The sequence below is a fragment of the Carettochelys insculpta genome, chromosome 2, assembly GCF_033958435.1.
Source record: "Carettochelys insculpta isolate YL-2023 chromosome 2, ASM3395843v1, whole genome shotgun sequence".
Taxonomy (NCBI): domain Eukaryota; kingdom Metazoa; phylum Chordata; order Testudines; family Carettochelyidae; genus Carettochelys; species Carettochelys insculpta.
In genome coordinates, this window is record NC_134138.1 from 133,533,555 (window position 1) to 133,551,886 (window position 18,332).

The 18,332-nt window shown below is 45.7% G+C and overlaps 1 long non-coding RNA gene across 2 annotated transcripts in view; it reads right to left on the reverse strand.

Moving 5' to 3' along the window:
- Window positions 1-607: 607 nt before the first annotated feature.
- LOC142008684 (uncharacterized) overlaps window positions 608-18,332 on the reverse strand; it is a 95,174-nt gene continuing 77,449 nt past the window's right edge. Inside the window, exons 1-3 of one of the 2 annotated variants that reach the window (XR_012644206.1) lie at window positions 3,046-3,182; window positions 1,644-1,826; window positions 608-1,083 (exon numbers count right to left, since the gene is read on the reverse strand). This is a non-coding gene — a long non-coding RNA (uncharacterized LOC142008684). Of the gene's footprint in view, window positions 1,084-1,643; window positions 1,827-3,045; window positions 3,183-18,332 lie in introns of those variants that run through there. The other variant, XR_012644207.1, reaches the window with a different exon arrangement.

Here is an 18,332-nt window from a genome sequence, read left to right on the forward strand (position 1 = left end):
GGACCCTGAACCCATGGCAGGAGGGAATCCCAAGGCTGATGGCACTTGAGATTCCGCTTCCCTGTGGGGTCATAGCTTCCCACCCCCCTCCATGGACTGATAGCCCCCATCCCTTCCCCCCCACTGTATATTTGAACCCTGTAAATAGTTTTTTATTACACTGTTTATTTTCAAATAATTTATCTTGGTTCAAATAAAAAAGTTCTTTGCTCACCACTCCCACTTTCCTCTTTATTGTGGAGGGGTCACAAAGCAGTGAAGGGGGTGAAAGTAGGGATCATGGTGGAAATGGGATGGGGCTGTTGGCCCATACTGGGGTGACCCTGGGGAGGGTCACTGGGGGCCATGGGAGAAGCTCTCCCTCAGGGCCTTGCAGATCTGCAGCCCATACAGATGGACTTGGTGGATGGGAGCTGCACTCAGCTGCTCATGGCCACAGCCAGCATCCGCCCCCAACCCTGGGATGAAGGCCTTCCCCTTCCCCTCCACAACGTTGTGAAGGGAACAATATGCAGCCACAAGTCTGGGGAAATTGTACTCCCCTTCATCCAGGTGGAGGAGGAAGCACCTGAAGTGTGCTTTGACATGACTGAAAATGCATTTGGCCTGCATCTATACCTGGCTTAGTCAGGCATTAAAGAGTTACTGGCTTGGGTCCAGCTGGCTGGTGTAGGGCTTCATAAGCCAGGACATGAGGGGACAGGGAGCATCCCCCTCTCCCCATTGCACAGCAGCAGGTTCATGTCCCCCTGCTACGTCCTCCTGCTGGAGGACATAGGTGCCCACCTCTACCCTCCAGCAGGGGCCAGAGTTGCAGAACACCCACACAGCCTGACCAACCGATATACACTTTGAAGAACTGCCCAGGGTGGTCAACCAGGGCCTGCAGCACGATGGAGAAATATCCCTTGGGTGTATATACTTGGCTGCTCTGTGGTCCAGAGCACTGGTGGGGATGTGGGTCCTGTTGATAGCCCTGAAGCAGTTGGAGGACCCTAGAGCAGCAAATCCAGCCACGACTGTGTCCATGTCTGCCAGACGGACAACCTTCCACAGCAGGAATGTGTTGATGGCTGTCATGACCTGCAAGGGGAGGGGACAAAGTACATATGTTGGGGACTGAGGGTAGGAGGGAGCCCATGAACCCCCTTACCCCCTCCCATCCCCTCACCCTGAGCTCCCCATGCCCCCCCCGTGAGTCCCCTCCCCCAGGCAGCAGGAGTTTGTGAGAGTGGGATGGCATGGGCCCCCAGGAACGGGGATTCCCCTGTACTTCTCCATTGCACTCCCGACCCAGCTCTCCAAGGCTCCCCCTTTTGTGGGGCACCCCACTCTCCAAGCCAGGCCTGAAGCCCAAGAGCACCTTACGTGCATGAAGGGGGCCTGATGGTGGACTTCCCCATGCCAAACTGGTTCCCAATGGAGTGGTAACTGTGAAGGGTGGTGAGCTTCCATGGGCAAGTGTGACCTGCTTCTCCACAGGGATGGCAGGTCTGTCTCCAGAGGGTGGGGGCGAGCCAGGCACAGAGCTCCAGGAAGGTGTCCCTCCACATGCAGATGTTCTGGACTCACTGCTGGTATCCCACTGCCACATGACAAGCTGGTCCCATCTGTCAGAACTGGTGCGCTGCCTCTATACTCGCCTGAGTACTCATGCAGCAGAAAGGGTGGACGCGTATGGCAGAAAAGGTGTGCTCTGCAAAGCTGGTGTCTGGGTTGTCCTCTGTGGAGAGGAGGAGGACAGCCTTGAGGACGTTCAGCAGAAGCTGAAGCATCTCTGGGTGGGACCAGTGAGAGCCTGGGGGCTGATCTGGCACCATGGTTATCTGGAAAGAGAGGTGCATCTATCAGAAAGCATGTGAGCCCTGGTGCAGCAGCTGTGCTGTCCCTTGTGGAGTCAGATAAGCATCAGCACGGGAAGAGGACAGGCAGCAGAAGGTTAGGGGGAGGGCCCTTTAGAGATGCATCTCGACAGGGCTCCTGGAAGGGCTTTCTGGCCATTCAACCCTGTTAGATGGGTTTCTGAGGGCTGTTCTGTCAAGAGAGCAGTGGGGCAGTCTGGCCACTCTCTGTCAACAGAGTGGCTCAACAGAGGCATCCGCTTTCATGTCGGGCCGCAATCTGACAACAGAAGTTTTGGTGGAAGATATCTTCAGACACTATCTTTTGCTGACAGATCACTGTAGTATAGACATACCCTTTCTGTCTCACTGGCCCCCAGGTTTATTCTGAGCGAACAGTGCAGTTTTGACCAGTTCATGACAAACCTTTTATATGGTCACTGAAGCAACAAGCTGAAAGCCAAACAGATCAGTCCGTTCCGTCATGCTTCTCATCCAGGCAATTTCTGTTCTACTAAGACTCATACTTTTTGTGGCCCGAATTGGCTTTGCAGGGCTAACATCAAAGGCTTAATGGATATGCTTCAGTTTTAGGAGCTTGTGTATTAAAATCTAATACTTTTGGATATTGCTTTTTCACATCAAATTGCAGAAGGGCATGAATGAACTGAGACATACGTGTGTGTGTATTTTATAAATATAAAAACACACACATATATATAAAATACACACACACGCAAACACACCCTGAAAGCACTGTTCACCCTCTGTGGTCTCCAAACATGATTTAGAAGCAATTCTGCAGTAACAGAAAATGGGATTTTCAAGCAAATTCTATTTTATACGAAAAGGGGGGGAAAAGAAAGATTCTAATAAAGCAAGGGTACTATCTCCCATTTAAAGGTCAACTTCAACAGTAGCTATGTCTAAGTCCCATACTGCAGAAGACCATGAAAGCCCCATCTTATCTGCTCTGCCAAGCTACACCTTGTTCCATTCCCACATATTTAGGGACTTAAGGTGGGGAAAGTTTTTAGTAGCCAGTCATCTGGGTGCAAAGGTTTTGTTTTCTTAAATGGGAGCAAGACGGGAAGTCAAAGCTCAAAGATCCCAGTGAGATTGGAGCAGTGAACAGCACAGCAATAATGTAATTGTATAGGGAAATGGGCCAGGTAACTTCATGGTATAACCTTGAAATACTCACTGCGTAAGTGGGAGATCTCCATATAGCAGGGGGAGTTTGCATGTTAGAACCTTGTATGGCTGGTTCCAGAAAGACTTGCTGCCTCTAAATCAATTTCCCCAGTTCTTTGATTGATGGCTCCTATGCAAAGCATTCGAATTTTTGGCCTCCTCCACCAAGATAAAATAAAAAACAAAATTTGCCTGGAATTCATTAGACTTTAATACACATGCACAGAGTAAGTCCCTAAAATTGGGGCATGGAAATTGAGCCTTTCATGTTCCCTTATATAATGATTACCATCACTCTTGCAAAATATTCCATCTTCAAGGAATTTAACACTCCAGATTGTTGAATGGTTATGGGGAACAGTGTGGAAAAGGCTAATTTTGATCAAATTCAATAACCACCCACTCTAACAACTCTCTTAAAAAGTAAAGCATAACTTGGAGGTACAGCCATTATAAGAAGTTGTGAGCCATAAAGCACAGGTTGAGACAAACATACCCTGGAGTACTATAAGCTTGGAAGCACAGATGTGTTAACCTACATCATGATAACTAGTACTCAGAGTAATTTTATTTTCTCTGTAAGAGACCGCATGAAATGTATAATGTAAATTTATAATGTTGGAAGAAGTTGGTAGTTCAAAATGCTGACAAGTTTAAATTGATCTGTGAGGTTTATATGAAGGAGATTAATGTGTTCCTTTATAATGCTTATTAGCCAATGAAAATGTTCTGTTAATAAATGAAATGTTAAGTCTGTTATATTAATTACCACACATTAGTCTCTGCATTATAAAGGAAAGCAAACAAATGCTTTGCTTCTGGTTCCAAAGATTCCTCAGAGGTGTCTGTTGAACACTAGTGCCAGATATTACAAGTAAACTCTTTCATATCTGGCAGCCCTAGGACTGGCAGCTTGCCGACTATTCAAATATTCTGGATAATAGAGAGGTACACCTAGCAATGAATAACACTATAGAAAAGCAATATTAGATATTAACAAACAAACAAGTGTATGCAGAGTTCTTTACCAACAACAGTAGTATTATACATTGTAAACTTACATGGTCTATATTTGTATTTACTTTCAGTATACTGTACTTATGGACAATGTAACTAAATTTTACTTGCGGTTAAAATGCCAGTTATTTGAGAGTTCTAGATGACAGAATGCCAGATATGAAAGTTTACTGTAGTTACTTTCACCCACAGACAAAGCTTAGTCAATTCAACAAATTGACTTGGTGCATTATTGACTCAATGGAGGAAGAAATTTGGAAAGCGATTGCCTACACTACTGCTCTTCTTACTGCCATGGAGGATGCAGTATACTCTTTGTATTCCAATTTTTGCTGCAGAGATTAGAGCCTGATTCAAAGTTCATTGGCTTCTGTAGCTTATGTCTTAAATTCTGCACTGTGGAGTAGTAAATGCCATTGAACAACATTGTGTCCCTGGAAGACAGTGATGAGCAGCCTTAACTAATGAGTGGACCACATATGTGGCCCTGGCTGCAAGATTGTTTTAAGCAAGGCAGGCTCCCAGGATAGATTAGTTGTGCTTATTGCATGTGCATACCTAGATTTGTGTGGTGTGCTGGTTGAACTTGTAGCAATACTTTGACTTGATGCAGAGGGAGCACATGGCTCACAGTCAAGGTTGTGTGTAATCAGCATACATTTCACTTCAGATGCCTTTGCTTTACGTGCATGTCACTTTAGTAATGTTGGCAGGAAAAAAAACCCTACACTGACGGAAACTGGCAGTATCTGGCAACCCTGTGTATTGGCAACAGTACACAAAATGTCTCACAGGACACACATTGAACCTTGATTGACCATATGTGGACCCCAGGAAACAGGTTGTCCACCACAGCATTAAAGCAATAGGAATCAGCTTGTGTGTGAAATACAGAGTTTCGAGGCTCCAGGATTCCATAGGCCAACTTTATTGCTGTAGTACTGAAGTGCAATCTCTAGTAGGAGAAAGAAGGGAATACACACATCTTAGTTTACCATCAAATGTAATAGCCAATACCTTTATAAAGTGAGACTGCTATTGTGCTCTATGTAGAATTCTAAGTATTTCTTGAATGTCTAGGAATGTTAAGAGTAGATCTATGCAAAAGAAAACATTTTCTCTTGAAAAGAACCTATTTCCTTTAAGTGGAATTTTCAACCTTGTCTTACTTTTTGTTGAAAATTGAGGCAATGGATTTTTTTAAACAAATAGCAGAAATGGCATAGGGCTTACCTTTGAACAGTTTTGATTTGTAGGGTGGGAACAAGAGCGAGGTAGAAATACAAAGAGGACTGAGTTATAAAAGAGCAGAATTTGTGAAGGATGTTATCTGCAGACCTGTTCTACTCAGTCACCACAGGAAAAAGCACACACTCCAGGAACATCCCCAAACAAGTGTATACCTGTAGCACAGAAAGCGGATCAGAGCTAGAATGTCATCTGTGCTGGTCTCCAATCAATATCTTTACCAATTATTTTTGTGTGTAACCAAAGCATTAAAGGGATCTGTGCACTGCACATATGCTGTCAGAGGACTGAAGATCAAACAAAAGTTCAATACAAAATCAGGCAAGGGCTGCAGGAACAGCAGACAAATTGGATTCTCTCTAGAAGAATATCAGAGATGTTTCAAAAATACAATGACTGACTGACAGACCTTCAGCCGTGTAAAGTTTAGACAGTGCAAGTAGGCAACCATAATTTATATGAAAGAAAAAGGAAAACAACCACTCCCTGCACCAAAAGGATGACTTTTACATACAAATAAGCAGCAAAACGCATCTGTTGCTCAGCCATGTAGATTTTGTATTTAGCATGTACCTATGATATCACTTAATTTATGTCACTCCGTCATGTGAAAAAGACACCTCCAAGTGACACGAGTTTTGGTAACCTAAGTGATCTCTACACCAGCCCTCTGTCTACGGGAGACACTCTACCGCTGATACACCTTCTGCCTATCATTGAAGTGGAATAATTATGCTGATGGAAGAGTGCTCTCCTGTGAGCATTGACAATCTTCACCAGAAATGCTCCAGTCCTTTATGCAGCTGAACTCATGTAGTGTTTTTATACAGACCTGCCATATGATGAATCACAGCCTGTAGAGACATGAAGCATCTTATGCATTCAGTTTCCCTTGCAGAATTGTTATTCTCAAAATGAAATTGTACTTTTATTTCCCTGGTAGTTATACAAACAGATCAGAAATGTATGAAGGGGAAAGTTAATATATACTCACAAAAACCACATGCAAAACTTCAGTATTAAATTTGCCAGGCCTCCTCAAAGTATTGCCTGCTTCCAAGTTATGCACTCGCGTTACTGTGCCAATATATTAACAAAATACAAAATAAACCAGGGGAAAAAAACCACAACAGTTCCAACAGAGAAACAAAGAACTTGATAAATAATGAACCAAACATTACAGAACTACTTTGGAGTTACCATCATCACCAATATGCAGATGAGGAAATTTAGGAAAGGAGAGACTTCCCCAGCATCAGAGAACTTGAAATATACAAATAAAGTTAGTGATCAAGGAATCTTGAAAAATTCATTTTGGACACACACCCTACATTTTGGTTGCCTATATGCACTGTCTGAACTTAGACATGTCCATGAAGCAGGAAATCACATATAAGTCAAGTGAAAAAAACATAATTAGGTAGTCCAGAAACAATCTGAAGATAGAGAGAAAGCAACAACATGTTTTTAAAGTTGGATCAGAGGCAGGAAGCATACCAAATAGTCAGTGGGCCCACTGGGCAATCAAGATTCTAAGGAAAAACTCAAGAATCACAGACAAATTGGAGAAATGGTCTGAAGTAAACAGGATGAAGTTTAATAAAGACAAATGCAAAGTGCTTCACTTAGAAAGGAATAATCAGTTATATACATACAGAATGGGAAGCGACTGTCTAGGAAGGAGTGTGGCAGAAAGGAATCTAGGAGTTATAGTGGACCACAAGTTAAATATGAGTCAACAGTGTGATGCTGTTGCAAAAAAAGCAAACATGATTCTGGGATGCATTAACAGGTGTGTTGTGAACAAGACATGAGAAGTCATTCTTCCATTCTACTCTGCACTGGTTAGGCCTCAGCTGGAGTATTGTGTCCAGTTCTGGGCACCGCATTTCAAGAAAGATGTGGAGAAATTGGGAAAGGTCCAAAAAGAGCAGCAAGAATGGTCAAAGATCTAGAGAACATGACCTATGAAGAAAGGCTGAAAGAATTGGGCTTGTTTAGTTTGGAAAAAAGAAGATTAAGGGGGGACATGATAGCAATTTTCAAGTATCTAAAAGGGTGTAATAAGGAGGACGGAGAAAACTTGTTCTTTTTGGCCTCTGAGGATAGAACAAGAAGCAGTGGGCTTCAACTACAGCAAGGGAGGTTTAGGTTAAACATGAGGAAAAAGTTCCTAACTGTCAGGGTGGTCAAACAGTGGAATAAGTTGCCTAGGGAGGTTGTGGAATCTCCATCTCTGGAGATATTTAAGAACAGGTTAGATAAATGTCTATCAGGGATGGTCTAGACAGTACTTGGTCCTGCCATGAGGGCAGGGGGCTGGACTTGATGACCTCTCGAGGTCCCTTCCAGTCCTAGCATTCCATGATTCTATGAGAAGCGTTGCAGAGAAGCTAAGTGAATTCTTAGCCTCAGCCTTCACTTCTGAAGATGTGAGGAAGAGCCCTTTGACTGATCCATTCTTTTTGGGATACAAATCTGAGGCTCCATCCCAAATTAAGGTGTCAGTAGAGGTGGCTTTGGAACAAATTGGTAAATTAAATAGAGATATGTCACCAGGACTAGTTAATGTTCATGTAAGAGTTCTGAAGGCATTCAAATATGAAAGTACAGTGCTAACAACTGAAGTACATTGCTTAAATTGCCCTCACATGACTGGAGGACAGTTAGTATAACATCAATTTCTTAAAACTGTGATCTAGTGGCATTTTGTTCACTAACAGGCCAATAAGCTTAATTTCAGTACTGGGCAAATTGGTTGAAACTAAAATAAAGAACAAAATTATCAGCCACATAGACAAACATTGCTCTTTTAAAAGAAAATCATGCCTCACGAACCTATCCAAATTGTCTGATTGTTTTTATAAGTATTGTGACAGATCCCTCGTGTGTTCCTTCAGGATCCTGTACTCCTGCGTGACCCTTTGTGTGCCTCAGAGGCCTCTTTGTTGCCCTGGGGCTTCCCAAAGGCAAGGGTCTCCTTTTACTGAGCCAGTCTTGAGTGGGGGTGGAGTAGGACCCTCTCCACTGGTCTTGGGCTGTCCTGGTTTGGGTACCCCTGACTTGGGTAGCCCTCCAGGGGAAGAGTGTGGGGTGAAGTCCAGTCCCACCCACTGCCCTGGATTCCGGCCCAGGGATCCTAGGAAGGGAGGGAGCTAGAAGGGTTTTCGCCCCCTGCCCCATGGCAGTGATCTTTCCCTAGGCCTCTGCACCCACCACTTTCCTCTGGTACCTTGTGGCTTGCATCCCTTAGCTTCACTTGAGCTTGTCCTGCTCCACCCTTCTCTCAACCCTCCAGCCTCCTCCCCTCTGGGCACCACTCTCCCCCGCCGCCTTGGGAAAGCCTTTTATCGGGAGCCTGGAGGCCTTAACTGGTAGCAGATGCTTGATTGCAAGCAGTTGCTGGCTGACTCCTGATGAGCTCCAGCTGCCTATCCAGCCTGCAGGTCTGCACCCTCTGGGAACTTAGAAGGGTAACAAAAAGGAGTTCCTCGAGCACCCAAAATGTTCACCCTCCATCAGGCATTTGCCATGTCCAGGGCTCTCTGCTTGGTATGCCCCTCCAGCTCCCTTATTTAGCCCTTGGACCCTCACACCCATTCCTGTTCTTTCTTTAGTTGTCTCCCATATTTATTTTAATCATCTTAAGGTTATCCCAGTAGGTTCAGGCATTTGCCGGCCGCAGCTCCTGGTCTGCCTCAGTATATAGACAAGCATGACCGTGTTGATAAAGCATACTCGGACTTTCAGAAAACCATTGGCAAGGTCCTAGACCAAGTAAGAAGCTATGGGATTGGAGGGAAGACACTCCCCTCGATCACAAACTAGCTAAAAGAGAGAAAACAAAGTATAAGTCTAAATGGTCTCTTTTCACAGCAGAAAGAGGTAAATACTGAGATTCCCTAGCAGATCTATGCTAGGACCTATCCTGTTCAAAATATTCATAAGAGATTTTGAAGAAAGGGTTAGGAGGTTACAGGTTACAGAAAATTTTGAAGACGATGATACAAAATTATCCCAAACAAGAAGTCCTGTGGCACCTTATAAACTAACAGATATTTTGGAGCATAAGCTTTAGTGGGCAAAGACCCGCTTCATCAGGTGTATGAGTGAGGAGGTTTCAGAGGAGGGTTTAAAGAGGGAGTCTCAGTCAAGAGGAGGGCCAGAGATGACAAGGTATGTTCAGTCATGGAAGATATGGCTCATTATCGGCAGTTAATGTGGAGTTGTGAACATCAAGAGAGGAGAAATCAGGTCAGTTCAGTCAGGGAGGATGTGTCCCATTATCAGACAAGAGTGGAGAAACTGCTTTTTTAATGGGCCAACCACTCCCAGTCTCTGTTCAGTCCTTGGTCGATGGTGTCAAATTTGCAAATGAATTGCAGCTTTGAAATTTCTCTTTGTGATTTATTTTTGAAGTTTTTGTTTGTTGTTGTTGTAGGACTGCTACTTTTAAATCTGTGACTGAGAGTCCAGGTAGATTGAAGTGTTCTCCTACAGGCTTTTGTATGTTACCATTCCGGATGTCAGATTTATGTCCATTTATTCTTTTACGTAGAGACTGTCCAGTTTGGCCAATGTAAATTGAAGTGGGGCATTGCTGGTACATGATGACATATTATTAGTAGACGTGCAGGAGAAGGAGTCCCTGATGATGTGGTTGATGTTAGGTCCTGTGATGATATTGCTGATGTAGATATGTGATCAGGGTTGGCACGAAAGTTTGTTTCAGGGATTGGTTCCAGGTTTAGAGTTACTGTGTTGTGGTCTATAGTTGCTGAGGAGAATTTGTTTAAGGTTGGCAGGCTCTCTGTAGGTGAGGACAGGCCTGTCTCCCAAGGTCTGTGAGAGTGAAGATTTGTTGTCCAGGATGGGTTGTAGATCACTGATGATACGCTGGAGATGCTTTTGCTGGGGGTTGTATGTGATGGCCAGCGGCGTTCTCTTGTTTTCTTTGTTGGGCCTGTCTTGTAGCAGGTGGCTTCTGGCTACACATCTGGCTCTATCAATCTGTTTCTTCACTTCCTTCGGTGGGTATTGTAGTTTCAGGAAAGCTTGGTAAAGATTTTGTAGATGTTTGTCTCTGTCTAAGGGATTGGTGCAAACGTAGTTGTACCTCAGTGTCTGGCTGTATACAATGGATTGTGTAGTGTGCCCTGGATGGAAGCTGGAGGCATGTAGGTCTGTGGGTTTTTGGTATAGGGTGGTATTTATGTGACCATCACTTATTTGCACAGTACTGTCCAGGAAGTGGATCTCTTGTGTGGACTGGTCCAGGCTGAGGTTGATGGTGGGATGGAAACTGTTGAAATCACGGTGGAACTATTCAAGAGCCTCTTTCTTATGGGTCCAGCTGATGAAGATGATAGTGTGAGCGCAGGAGGGGCACTAGGGGACGAGAACTGAAGAAGCATTGTTCCAGGGTGGCCATAAAAATGCTGGCATACTCTGGGGCCATGAGTGTGCCCCTATTAGTGCCACTGATTTGAAGGTATAAATTATCCTCAAATCTGAAATAGTTGTGGGTGAAGACAAAGTCACAAAGCTCTGCCACAATTTGTGTCTTGGTTTCATCAGGGATAATGTTCCTAATAGCTTGAAGTCCATCTTCATGTGGGATATTGGTGTAAAGGGCCTCTACATCCAACATATTATCCCAGATAGTTAAGTCCAAAGCTGACTTCAGAGTTACAAAAGAATCTCACAGAACTGGTGACTGGGGAACAGAATAGACAGATGTGGTGGGTGACGTATGTAAAACTTTAAAGATATGAACACCCAGAGTTATGATATTACTGGTCAGCAGGGCACCATGTGGAACCAGATGTCATCAGTCAAGTAGCACCAGGTACAATCATCCTTCTCCCCAAACAAATAGAACATACTGTACTGCCTCGGGATTTTAGCCCTGAGGCTCAGAGTACTAGCTATGGGGGTGCAACCGCAAAGAATGGGGGGTCAGGGCTGGGGGTGGAGGGGTTTGGGGTTTCTGAACCACAGATGCACTGGTGCTCAGGGCTTAAGAGCAGGGTGGTGCTGGGGCTTTGGACTTCAGCCCTGTGGCTCCATTCCCAGCCTCAGCCCTGTAGTGGTCAGTGGGAATTCAGAGCTGTAGCTATAGTGATAGCTACTGTTTGAGTTCCAGTGCTACTCTTGTATCTAATGCCCAGAGCCCCGACATGCCTTCCCTGGCTAAAACTGGAAGTGGAGACAGAGAAGTCACAAATGTAGCTGTAAGGCTGAATCCCTGAGCCTCAGCACTCCCCAGAGATCTTAAGCATTGAGTACTGGTCCCTGAGTAGTAAAAGCCCCTACCTGCAGCCTTGACTCTCTCCCCTCCAGCTGTAGCTCCAAATCCCATGGCTGTGGTCTATATCACCTTATTGCAGATGTGGGAGTATGGAACATTTCAAAGTTATGAATAACTTCCATTTCTGAGGTGTCCATAACTTTGAGTGATTACTGTAATATCTTTAATTACAACAAGCTCTGTTGGTGAGAGAGATAAGTTTTCGAGCTACACAGAGCTCCTCCTCAGGTTTTGGAAAAGTACTGAGAGTATCAGATAAATAGAGGACAAAAAATAGTTTAGCACACTTAGTGTATATTCTGTGGGACCCTACAAAGGGAAGTGGTTCATTAACTAACACAAATGCAGGTATAGGATAAAAGTGGGGTCTGTGGGTTACAGATGAAACATAAATTGACTGTCTTTCTTATAATTTTTAGTGTCACTAGGTCAGATTTAGAGTGATCACTGTGAAAAAGTGTTCACTCATAGATGATAGGATGTTGACAGTTTCTTATGATTTTCCTGTCTGAGTTGATCTGAGAGCATAGTGAATATCTAGTTTCACCCACATAGTGGATATTGGGGCAGTTAGTGCACTGGATAAGGTACACCACTTGTTGTGATAAGTATGTGTAGGAACTGTGCATCTTGAAAGGTGTGTTGAGTGTGTGTGTGTGGGGGGGTATTAGCCATTGTATCAGTGGATTTGCATATTTATACAACCTGTGGAACTTGTTGACAAGTGTCATGAAAGTCAAAGCTATTAGCATGATCAAAAAGAATTAGATAAGTTCATGAAGGATAGGTCCATCAGTGGCTATTTGCCAAGATGATCAGGAATGCAACGCCATGTTTTGGCATCTCAACACCTCTTTTTGCCAGAACCATGGGACTGTATAGTTGGGAAACGATCATTCGGTAATTGCCTGTTCCGTTCATTCCCTCTGAGGTACCTGACATTAGCCTCTGTCAGAAGACAGGCTACTGGATTAAGTGGACCATTGGTCTGACCCATCAGAGCCATTCTTACTTTCTTAGTCTCATAAAGCTTGGATCCCTATGCACCTCCTTTCTTCTCAACATGCTCTCTGCTGTACCTTCATCCTCTCCTCTCATACCCATTGTGTCCTTGTGGGATAGGAGCAGACAAAGGAAACATATTTCTCCCCACAATGCATTATTTTAATGGTAGGTATGCCCCTCATCATGCAAGAATGATTAATTTTATTTCTTGGCTCCTCCTCACCATCTTATATCTCTATCTGTATGATAGAACAGGCAAGCGACCATACTTTTGCAGCCCTGGCAGGGCTGCTTTGTTGGGCTATATCAACATAAACTGAGAAAATATGAATTCTAATTTTGGATCCAGAAATAAAACTATAATTGTGGAATTTGGAGTCACAAGCTATGTCAAACTCTTCAATCATCTCCTGTTCTGAAATTCAAGCAGAAAGGTGGGCCCAAACTGAGCTTCCATTTTGACACCAGCCTCAGTTAGTTAAGAATATGTAGGAGAAAACGATGGCTTGTGAAGGAAGAATTTTGAAGGACAAAAATTGGGTGCTGAGAAGGGATTTCAGAGTCTGATTTCAACACCGCCAATTCAAAGAAATCCTCCACTGGTGTTCTCCTGGGTTCCAGTACATGTTTCTTAAGGGAAGATATTTGGGACTAATATCCTGAATTCACCTCAAATGTAGCTAGGTCTGGGTTCCAGCCTGGTCTATATCTATTGATTTGATCTGATGCTATTTGCATATTTGCACATCCCATAGGTGGTACCTGATAGGCAACAAAGAATGCAGTCAGCATTCTGCCTTTGCTGTACCAGTACTCATCCTAAGGATCAATATGACTTCATCCTCCAGCACCTTTCAGGAAAATTACTTACATTTTACAATGAAGTACTAGAAAAAACATAATGGCTGTGGCCACACTAGCCCCTCCTTTCAGAAGGGACATGGTAATGAGGGATTTCAGAAGATGCTAATGATGCGCTGCCATGAATACACACCACCTCAGTAACATAGTGGCAGTCGCGTGCAGTTTGAAAGGGCCGCTTTAGAAAAGCACACTGCGCATGTAGCTGGGAGCCTTTAGAAAGGCCTCCCCGATTTTGAAAGCCCCTTCCTCTCATTTGGTTTTGGGAAGAAGGGCTTTCAAAATCAGGGGGTCCTTTTGAAAGGCCCCTCAGCTACACGGGCGGCGTGCGTTTTGAAAGCGGCATTTTTGAAGCATGCATAGCTGCCATTATGCTAATGAGGGGTTGCATATTCATGGAAGAGCCTCATTAGCATCTGCCAAAATCCCGTGTTACCATGCCCCTTCCAAAAAGAGGGGCTAGTGTGGCCACAGCCAATGACCTCATGGGCATACAATGCAAGAACCCAAATTCAGATGCTTTCAAGTGATTTCAAAATAACAACATCAGCCAACACCCACTGATAAAAACACTTATCCTCATCATCCTCATACACCCAAGCTAAGCATAGTAATATCCACGATTACAGTGTTGTATAAGCCTGAGATGAAGATGACAAATTTCATGGGTTAGTCACACTGAAATTATTCAATTCTTACAATTTGCCATGGATTTATATGAAAATTATTTTAAAGCTGCATTTATAAAGCAACAAACAAATGATTATAAAAGATTATGTGCTCCCTATTTAGGGAAGAATAAAAAAGTTTAATAAATGCGAGCATTAATTTATGGGTTATGTATTAATTTTTGCACACCCTGACATCGAAGGGTAAAGCAAAAACTCAAGCGAGCATCAAGTGCTTCACATGAGGATTGATTTTTTTTATTATTATTGCTGAACGGAATGGAATCCTTGGGACCAAAATCCCAACCATCTGAATTAACCTGATTTTTATTCTGAAAATCTTCTAGCCATTCCAAAGTACCTGAAAATGACACATAATACAGGCAGGGCCTATTCTGTGTAAACAGCTGCACTTCTGCCTTTGGGGCATCTGGGTTGGCCAGTTGGAGAGGAAGGAGAAAATGTCAAAATGAAATATCTATTTTTTCCCATTTCTCTGCACCATTCACAGCAGCACATTTGACAGCACGGCATTTTCATCTTCCACACAAATAATCTACTTGCAGCAGCTGTTTCACAACCCCCATTCTGTGCAGCATGTATTCCAACAAGGAACTCCAAAGCATGGACAGACCAGCAGCTGTAGTAGAGGCCTAAAGGGCCCCCTTCACAATTATAATCCACTGGTAAACACATCTCCCTCTGAGCAGGGTTTCAGGGCTGCTGCTAAAGTTTTGACTGAGACAGACTTCCATTTGAGGCAGAATGGAGTTGATTGTCATGATACTCTTTTTAAAGTTTGAGTAAATGTGAACTCTCTTGCTTCAGGGCACAAATCAATCTAATTTGGGGGGGTGGGGGAAGGAATGGGGCTTAGCACTTTGAGAGCAGGCTAATCCATTTTTTCCCCCTGTGAGATTTCTTGTACCTGCCTATGAAGCTTCTGGTACTGGTTATTGTTGGAGACAGGATACCAGACTGAAAGGTCCATTAGCCTGACGTGATATAGCATTTCTTATATTCTGACATAAACACATGAAAAAAGGCCCCAAATTAGCTTGGTTTTTTTTTAAAAATGTGATAATAGGACAGTGCTATGACATATCTAAAAAGCGCATTTTACTACAGCTTCTTCAGTACAATTTTCTTATATCATTAGCTTAATGCATCAGTGACAAAAACAGCACTCCTAACTTTTTCTTTCATTGTACTAGAAAGGTACAACATAAAGGTTCTGGCTATTAAAATCTTTCTAGCAGCTTTTATGAATGCCATTCACTGTACCTTCTTCAGCACTCAGTACAAGATGATGGAGTCTAATAGGACATATTAAAACTGTAAAAATGATAGATTTGTTTAATTATACTTGCTGTCAAAATAGATTAAAACACATTTCAAACAGGCTCTTATCATGGACATCAGTGTTTTAAAGCAGAGTTGAGTCTGGTCTCTGATGCTGTACTTTTCTCCATCATGCGTTTCTTTCAGAGATGCGAGGTATATAAATATGCTATGCTCGATCAAAGATCTCAACACTGCCTGAAGCATAATAGAAGTGGAAAACCACGTGTAGCTTGGGTGAAGGGGGGAATTAGAATAAGACTGGGACTGAGATGAAGGACATCATGCTGGGGTGATGTGACAGAAATAGCCACACATTACCGTTTGTGCTCCTTGATTAAATCAGTGTGGAAGCACTTCCAGCCCAAATAATGAAATACATTTCTCATTAAACTGTGCAAGTAAACTTGTTCATTCAAACATTCAACATTTGTAGGAAGTGGATGTGGCAGAAGTAATTAGTTGAAACTTTTGAACAGATAATTAGAAAAAATAGATTTGCATAAGCCGTACAGCTCAAATAGGATGACAACACTTATTTTACAGAATAATTCTAAAGTAGTTCTCCTAAGCCGCGTCTACACGTGCCGACTACTTCGAAGTAGCCGCTCTAACTTCGAAATAGCGCCCGCCACGGCTACACGTGGTGGGCGCTATTTCGAAGTTGACATCGACGTAAGGCGGTGAGACGTCGAAGTTGCTATCCCCATCAGGAGATGGGAATAGTGCCCTACTTCGACGTTGAACGTCGAAGTAGGGAACATGTAGCCGTTGCGCATCCCGCAACATCGAAATAGTGGGGTCTGCCATGGTGGCCATCAGCTGAGGGGTTGAGAGATGCTCTCTCCAGCCCCTGAGCTCGATGGTCGCCGCATGCAGCGGCCCCTTAAAGGTCCCCGCCCCCTGCCTTCCTGTGCAGGAAGCTGAGAGAGCGTGCAAGCGGCAGCACAGCCACACGGCCAGCCTGCATGCCCCTCTGCAGCAACAGAAACCCCCCACTGCTGCAATGGCCACCTGTCAGCCCCCCAAGCGCCCCTAGGGCACCTTCCCAAGGGGAGCCAGGGCTCTCATCCCGGCAGCCAGCCTGGCAAAAGGCAGTGGAGCCCCTCCTGGACGGAGGCTGAGCTTCGGGACCTGCTGGGGCTCTGGAGTGAGGAGGAGGTGCTCCAGGTAATGGGGAGCAAGAGGCGGAACGCGGATGCATTCGCTCAGCTAGCCGAGGGCCTGGCCGCCCGGGGTCACCCTGCCCACACTCCTGACCATGTCAGAAGTAAGGTGAAGGAGCTGTGGCAGGGTTACGCCCAGGCCTGGGATGCGGCTGGCCGATCTGGGGCTGCCCCTGTCACTTGCCCCTTTTACAGGGAGCTCAGGGCCATCCTGGGCCCCCAGCACACCTCTTCCCTCTGGCCACTCTTGATACCTTGGCCAACGAGCCCCAGCAGGCCCCAGAGGTGGAGTCTGCCCCGGAGGTAAGCCTCGCACCCCAGGGGCCCCCCCAGGAGCCCACCCCGGGACACCGGAGGAGGACAAGGGGGAGTCCTCCTCCAGTGACGGGGGGCTCCATATAATCCTGCCGTCCCGGAGCTCCAGCAGGGCGTCCACCCACCGGGTGTCCCCCAACCGTGGGAGCGGACCATCAGGTATGTACCCCCCGGTGCACACCCCGGGGGTTGAGGGGCAGGGGTAACAGACATGACCAGGGCCCTCCACATGCCCAGATGACCATGGCCCCAAGGACAGCAGTGGCATGTCCCTCACAGGAGTGCATCAGCCCCTGCCCCCCCAGCACGACAGTGCCATGCCCCATCCCTGGAGATGGGGGGATCGGAACCTAGGGTCCCCCAGGGGGAGAGGGTGGGACACCCATCAGCAGCAGCAGCATCTCCCGGGGACAGGGATGGGGAACCAGCAGCAGAGGGGTGGGGGGACAAGGGCCACGGCTCGGGGCCCACACTAACGGCTGTCTCCACTCTTCTTCCCCGCCATGTTCCGCAGCTGCACCATCGGAAGGACCGGAGAGCGCCGGCGAGGTGTCAGTGGTCCCGGAGAGCCCACCAGGGCCATCAGTCCAGGCCACCCCCTTGGTGGAGCACCGACCGGCCCCAGGGCGGGGACGACTGCGGAGCCAGAACTCCAGGATGGCGACGGACCTCCAGCTGCTGGTGATCCTCCGTCGGCAGCTGGAGGTCTCCGAGCAGTGCCTGCGGGTGGAGGAGCGGCGCCTCGACCTACAGGAGCAGGTGCTGGCCTGGCGCCAGGAGGCATGGGGGGCCTTTATGTGCACGTTCGAGCGTATCGTGGACTACGTGGCCCCCCATGCCGCGCTGGCCGCCGCTCTGCCCGCCCTGCCTGCTCCACCCGCTGCTCCACCTGCCGTCGCACCGCCATCCGCCACCGAGGGCCCTTCCTTCAAGGGGGACCTGGGGCCAGCTGACACCCGCCGCTGGTCCGCCCGGCCCCCAGCCAGCCCTGGCCAGGGCTGAGGCCGAGGCATGGGTCGTGGCCGCCCACCCCCAGCACTGGACATTAAGGGGTGTGGGGCCCAGGACGTGGCCCCCCTCCTCCCCCTTTGTATATGTCCCCTTCAGTTCTCTTTTGTAAATAGTTTGTATTAGACCCCTGTTATGTTGTTATGATGATACCTGCCCCCCCATGTAAATAGTTCTCCCCTTCCTTGTCTTCCCTTTTTTTTCCTGTCATCTTATCTTATTTATAATACATAGATAAATAATATTTATTTTGTCTGTAAATAGTTATGATAATAATAATAAGAGTTCAACATATATTCTGGTTTTACTAACAACATGTCTGTTTTTATTTACAAGAAAAGTGTGGGGGGGTGTGCTG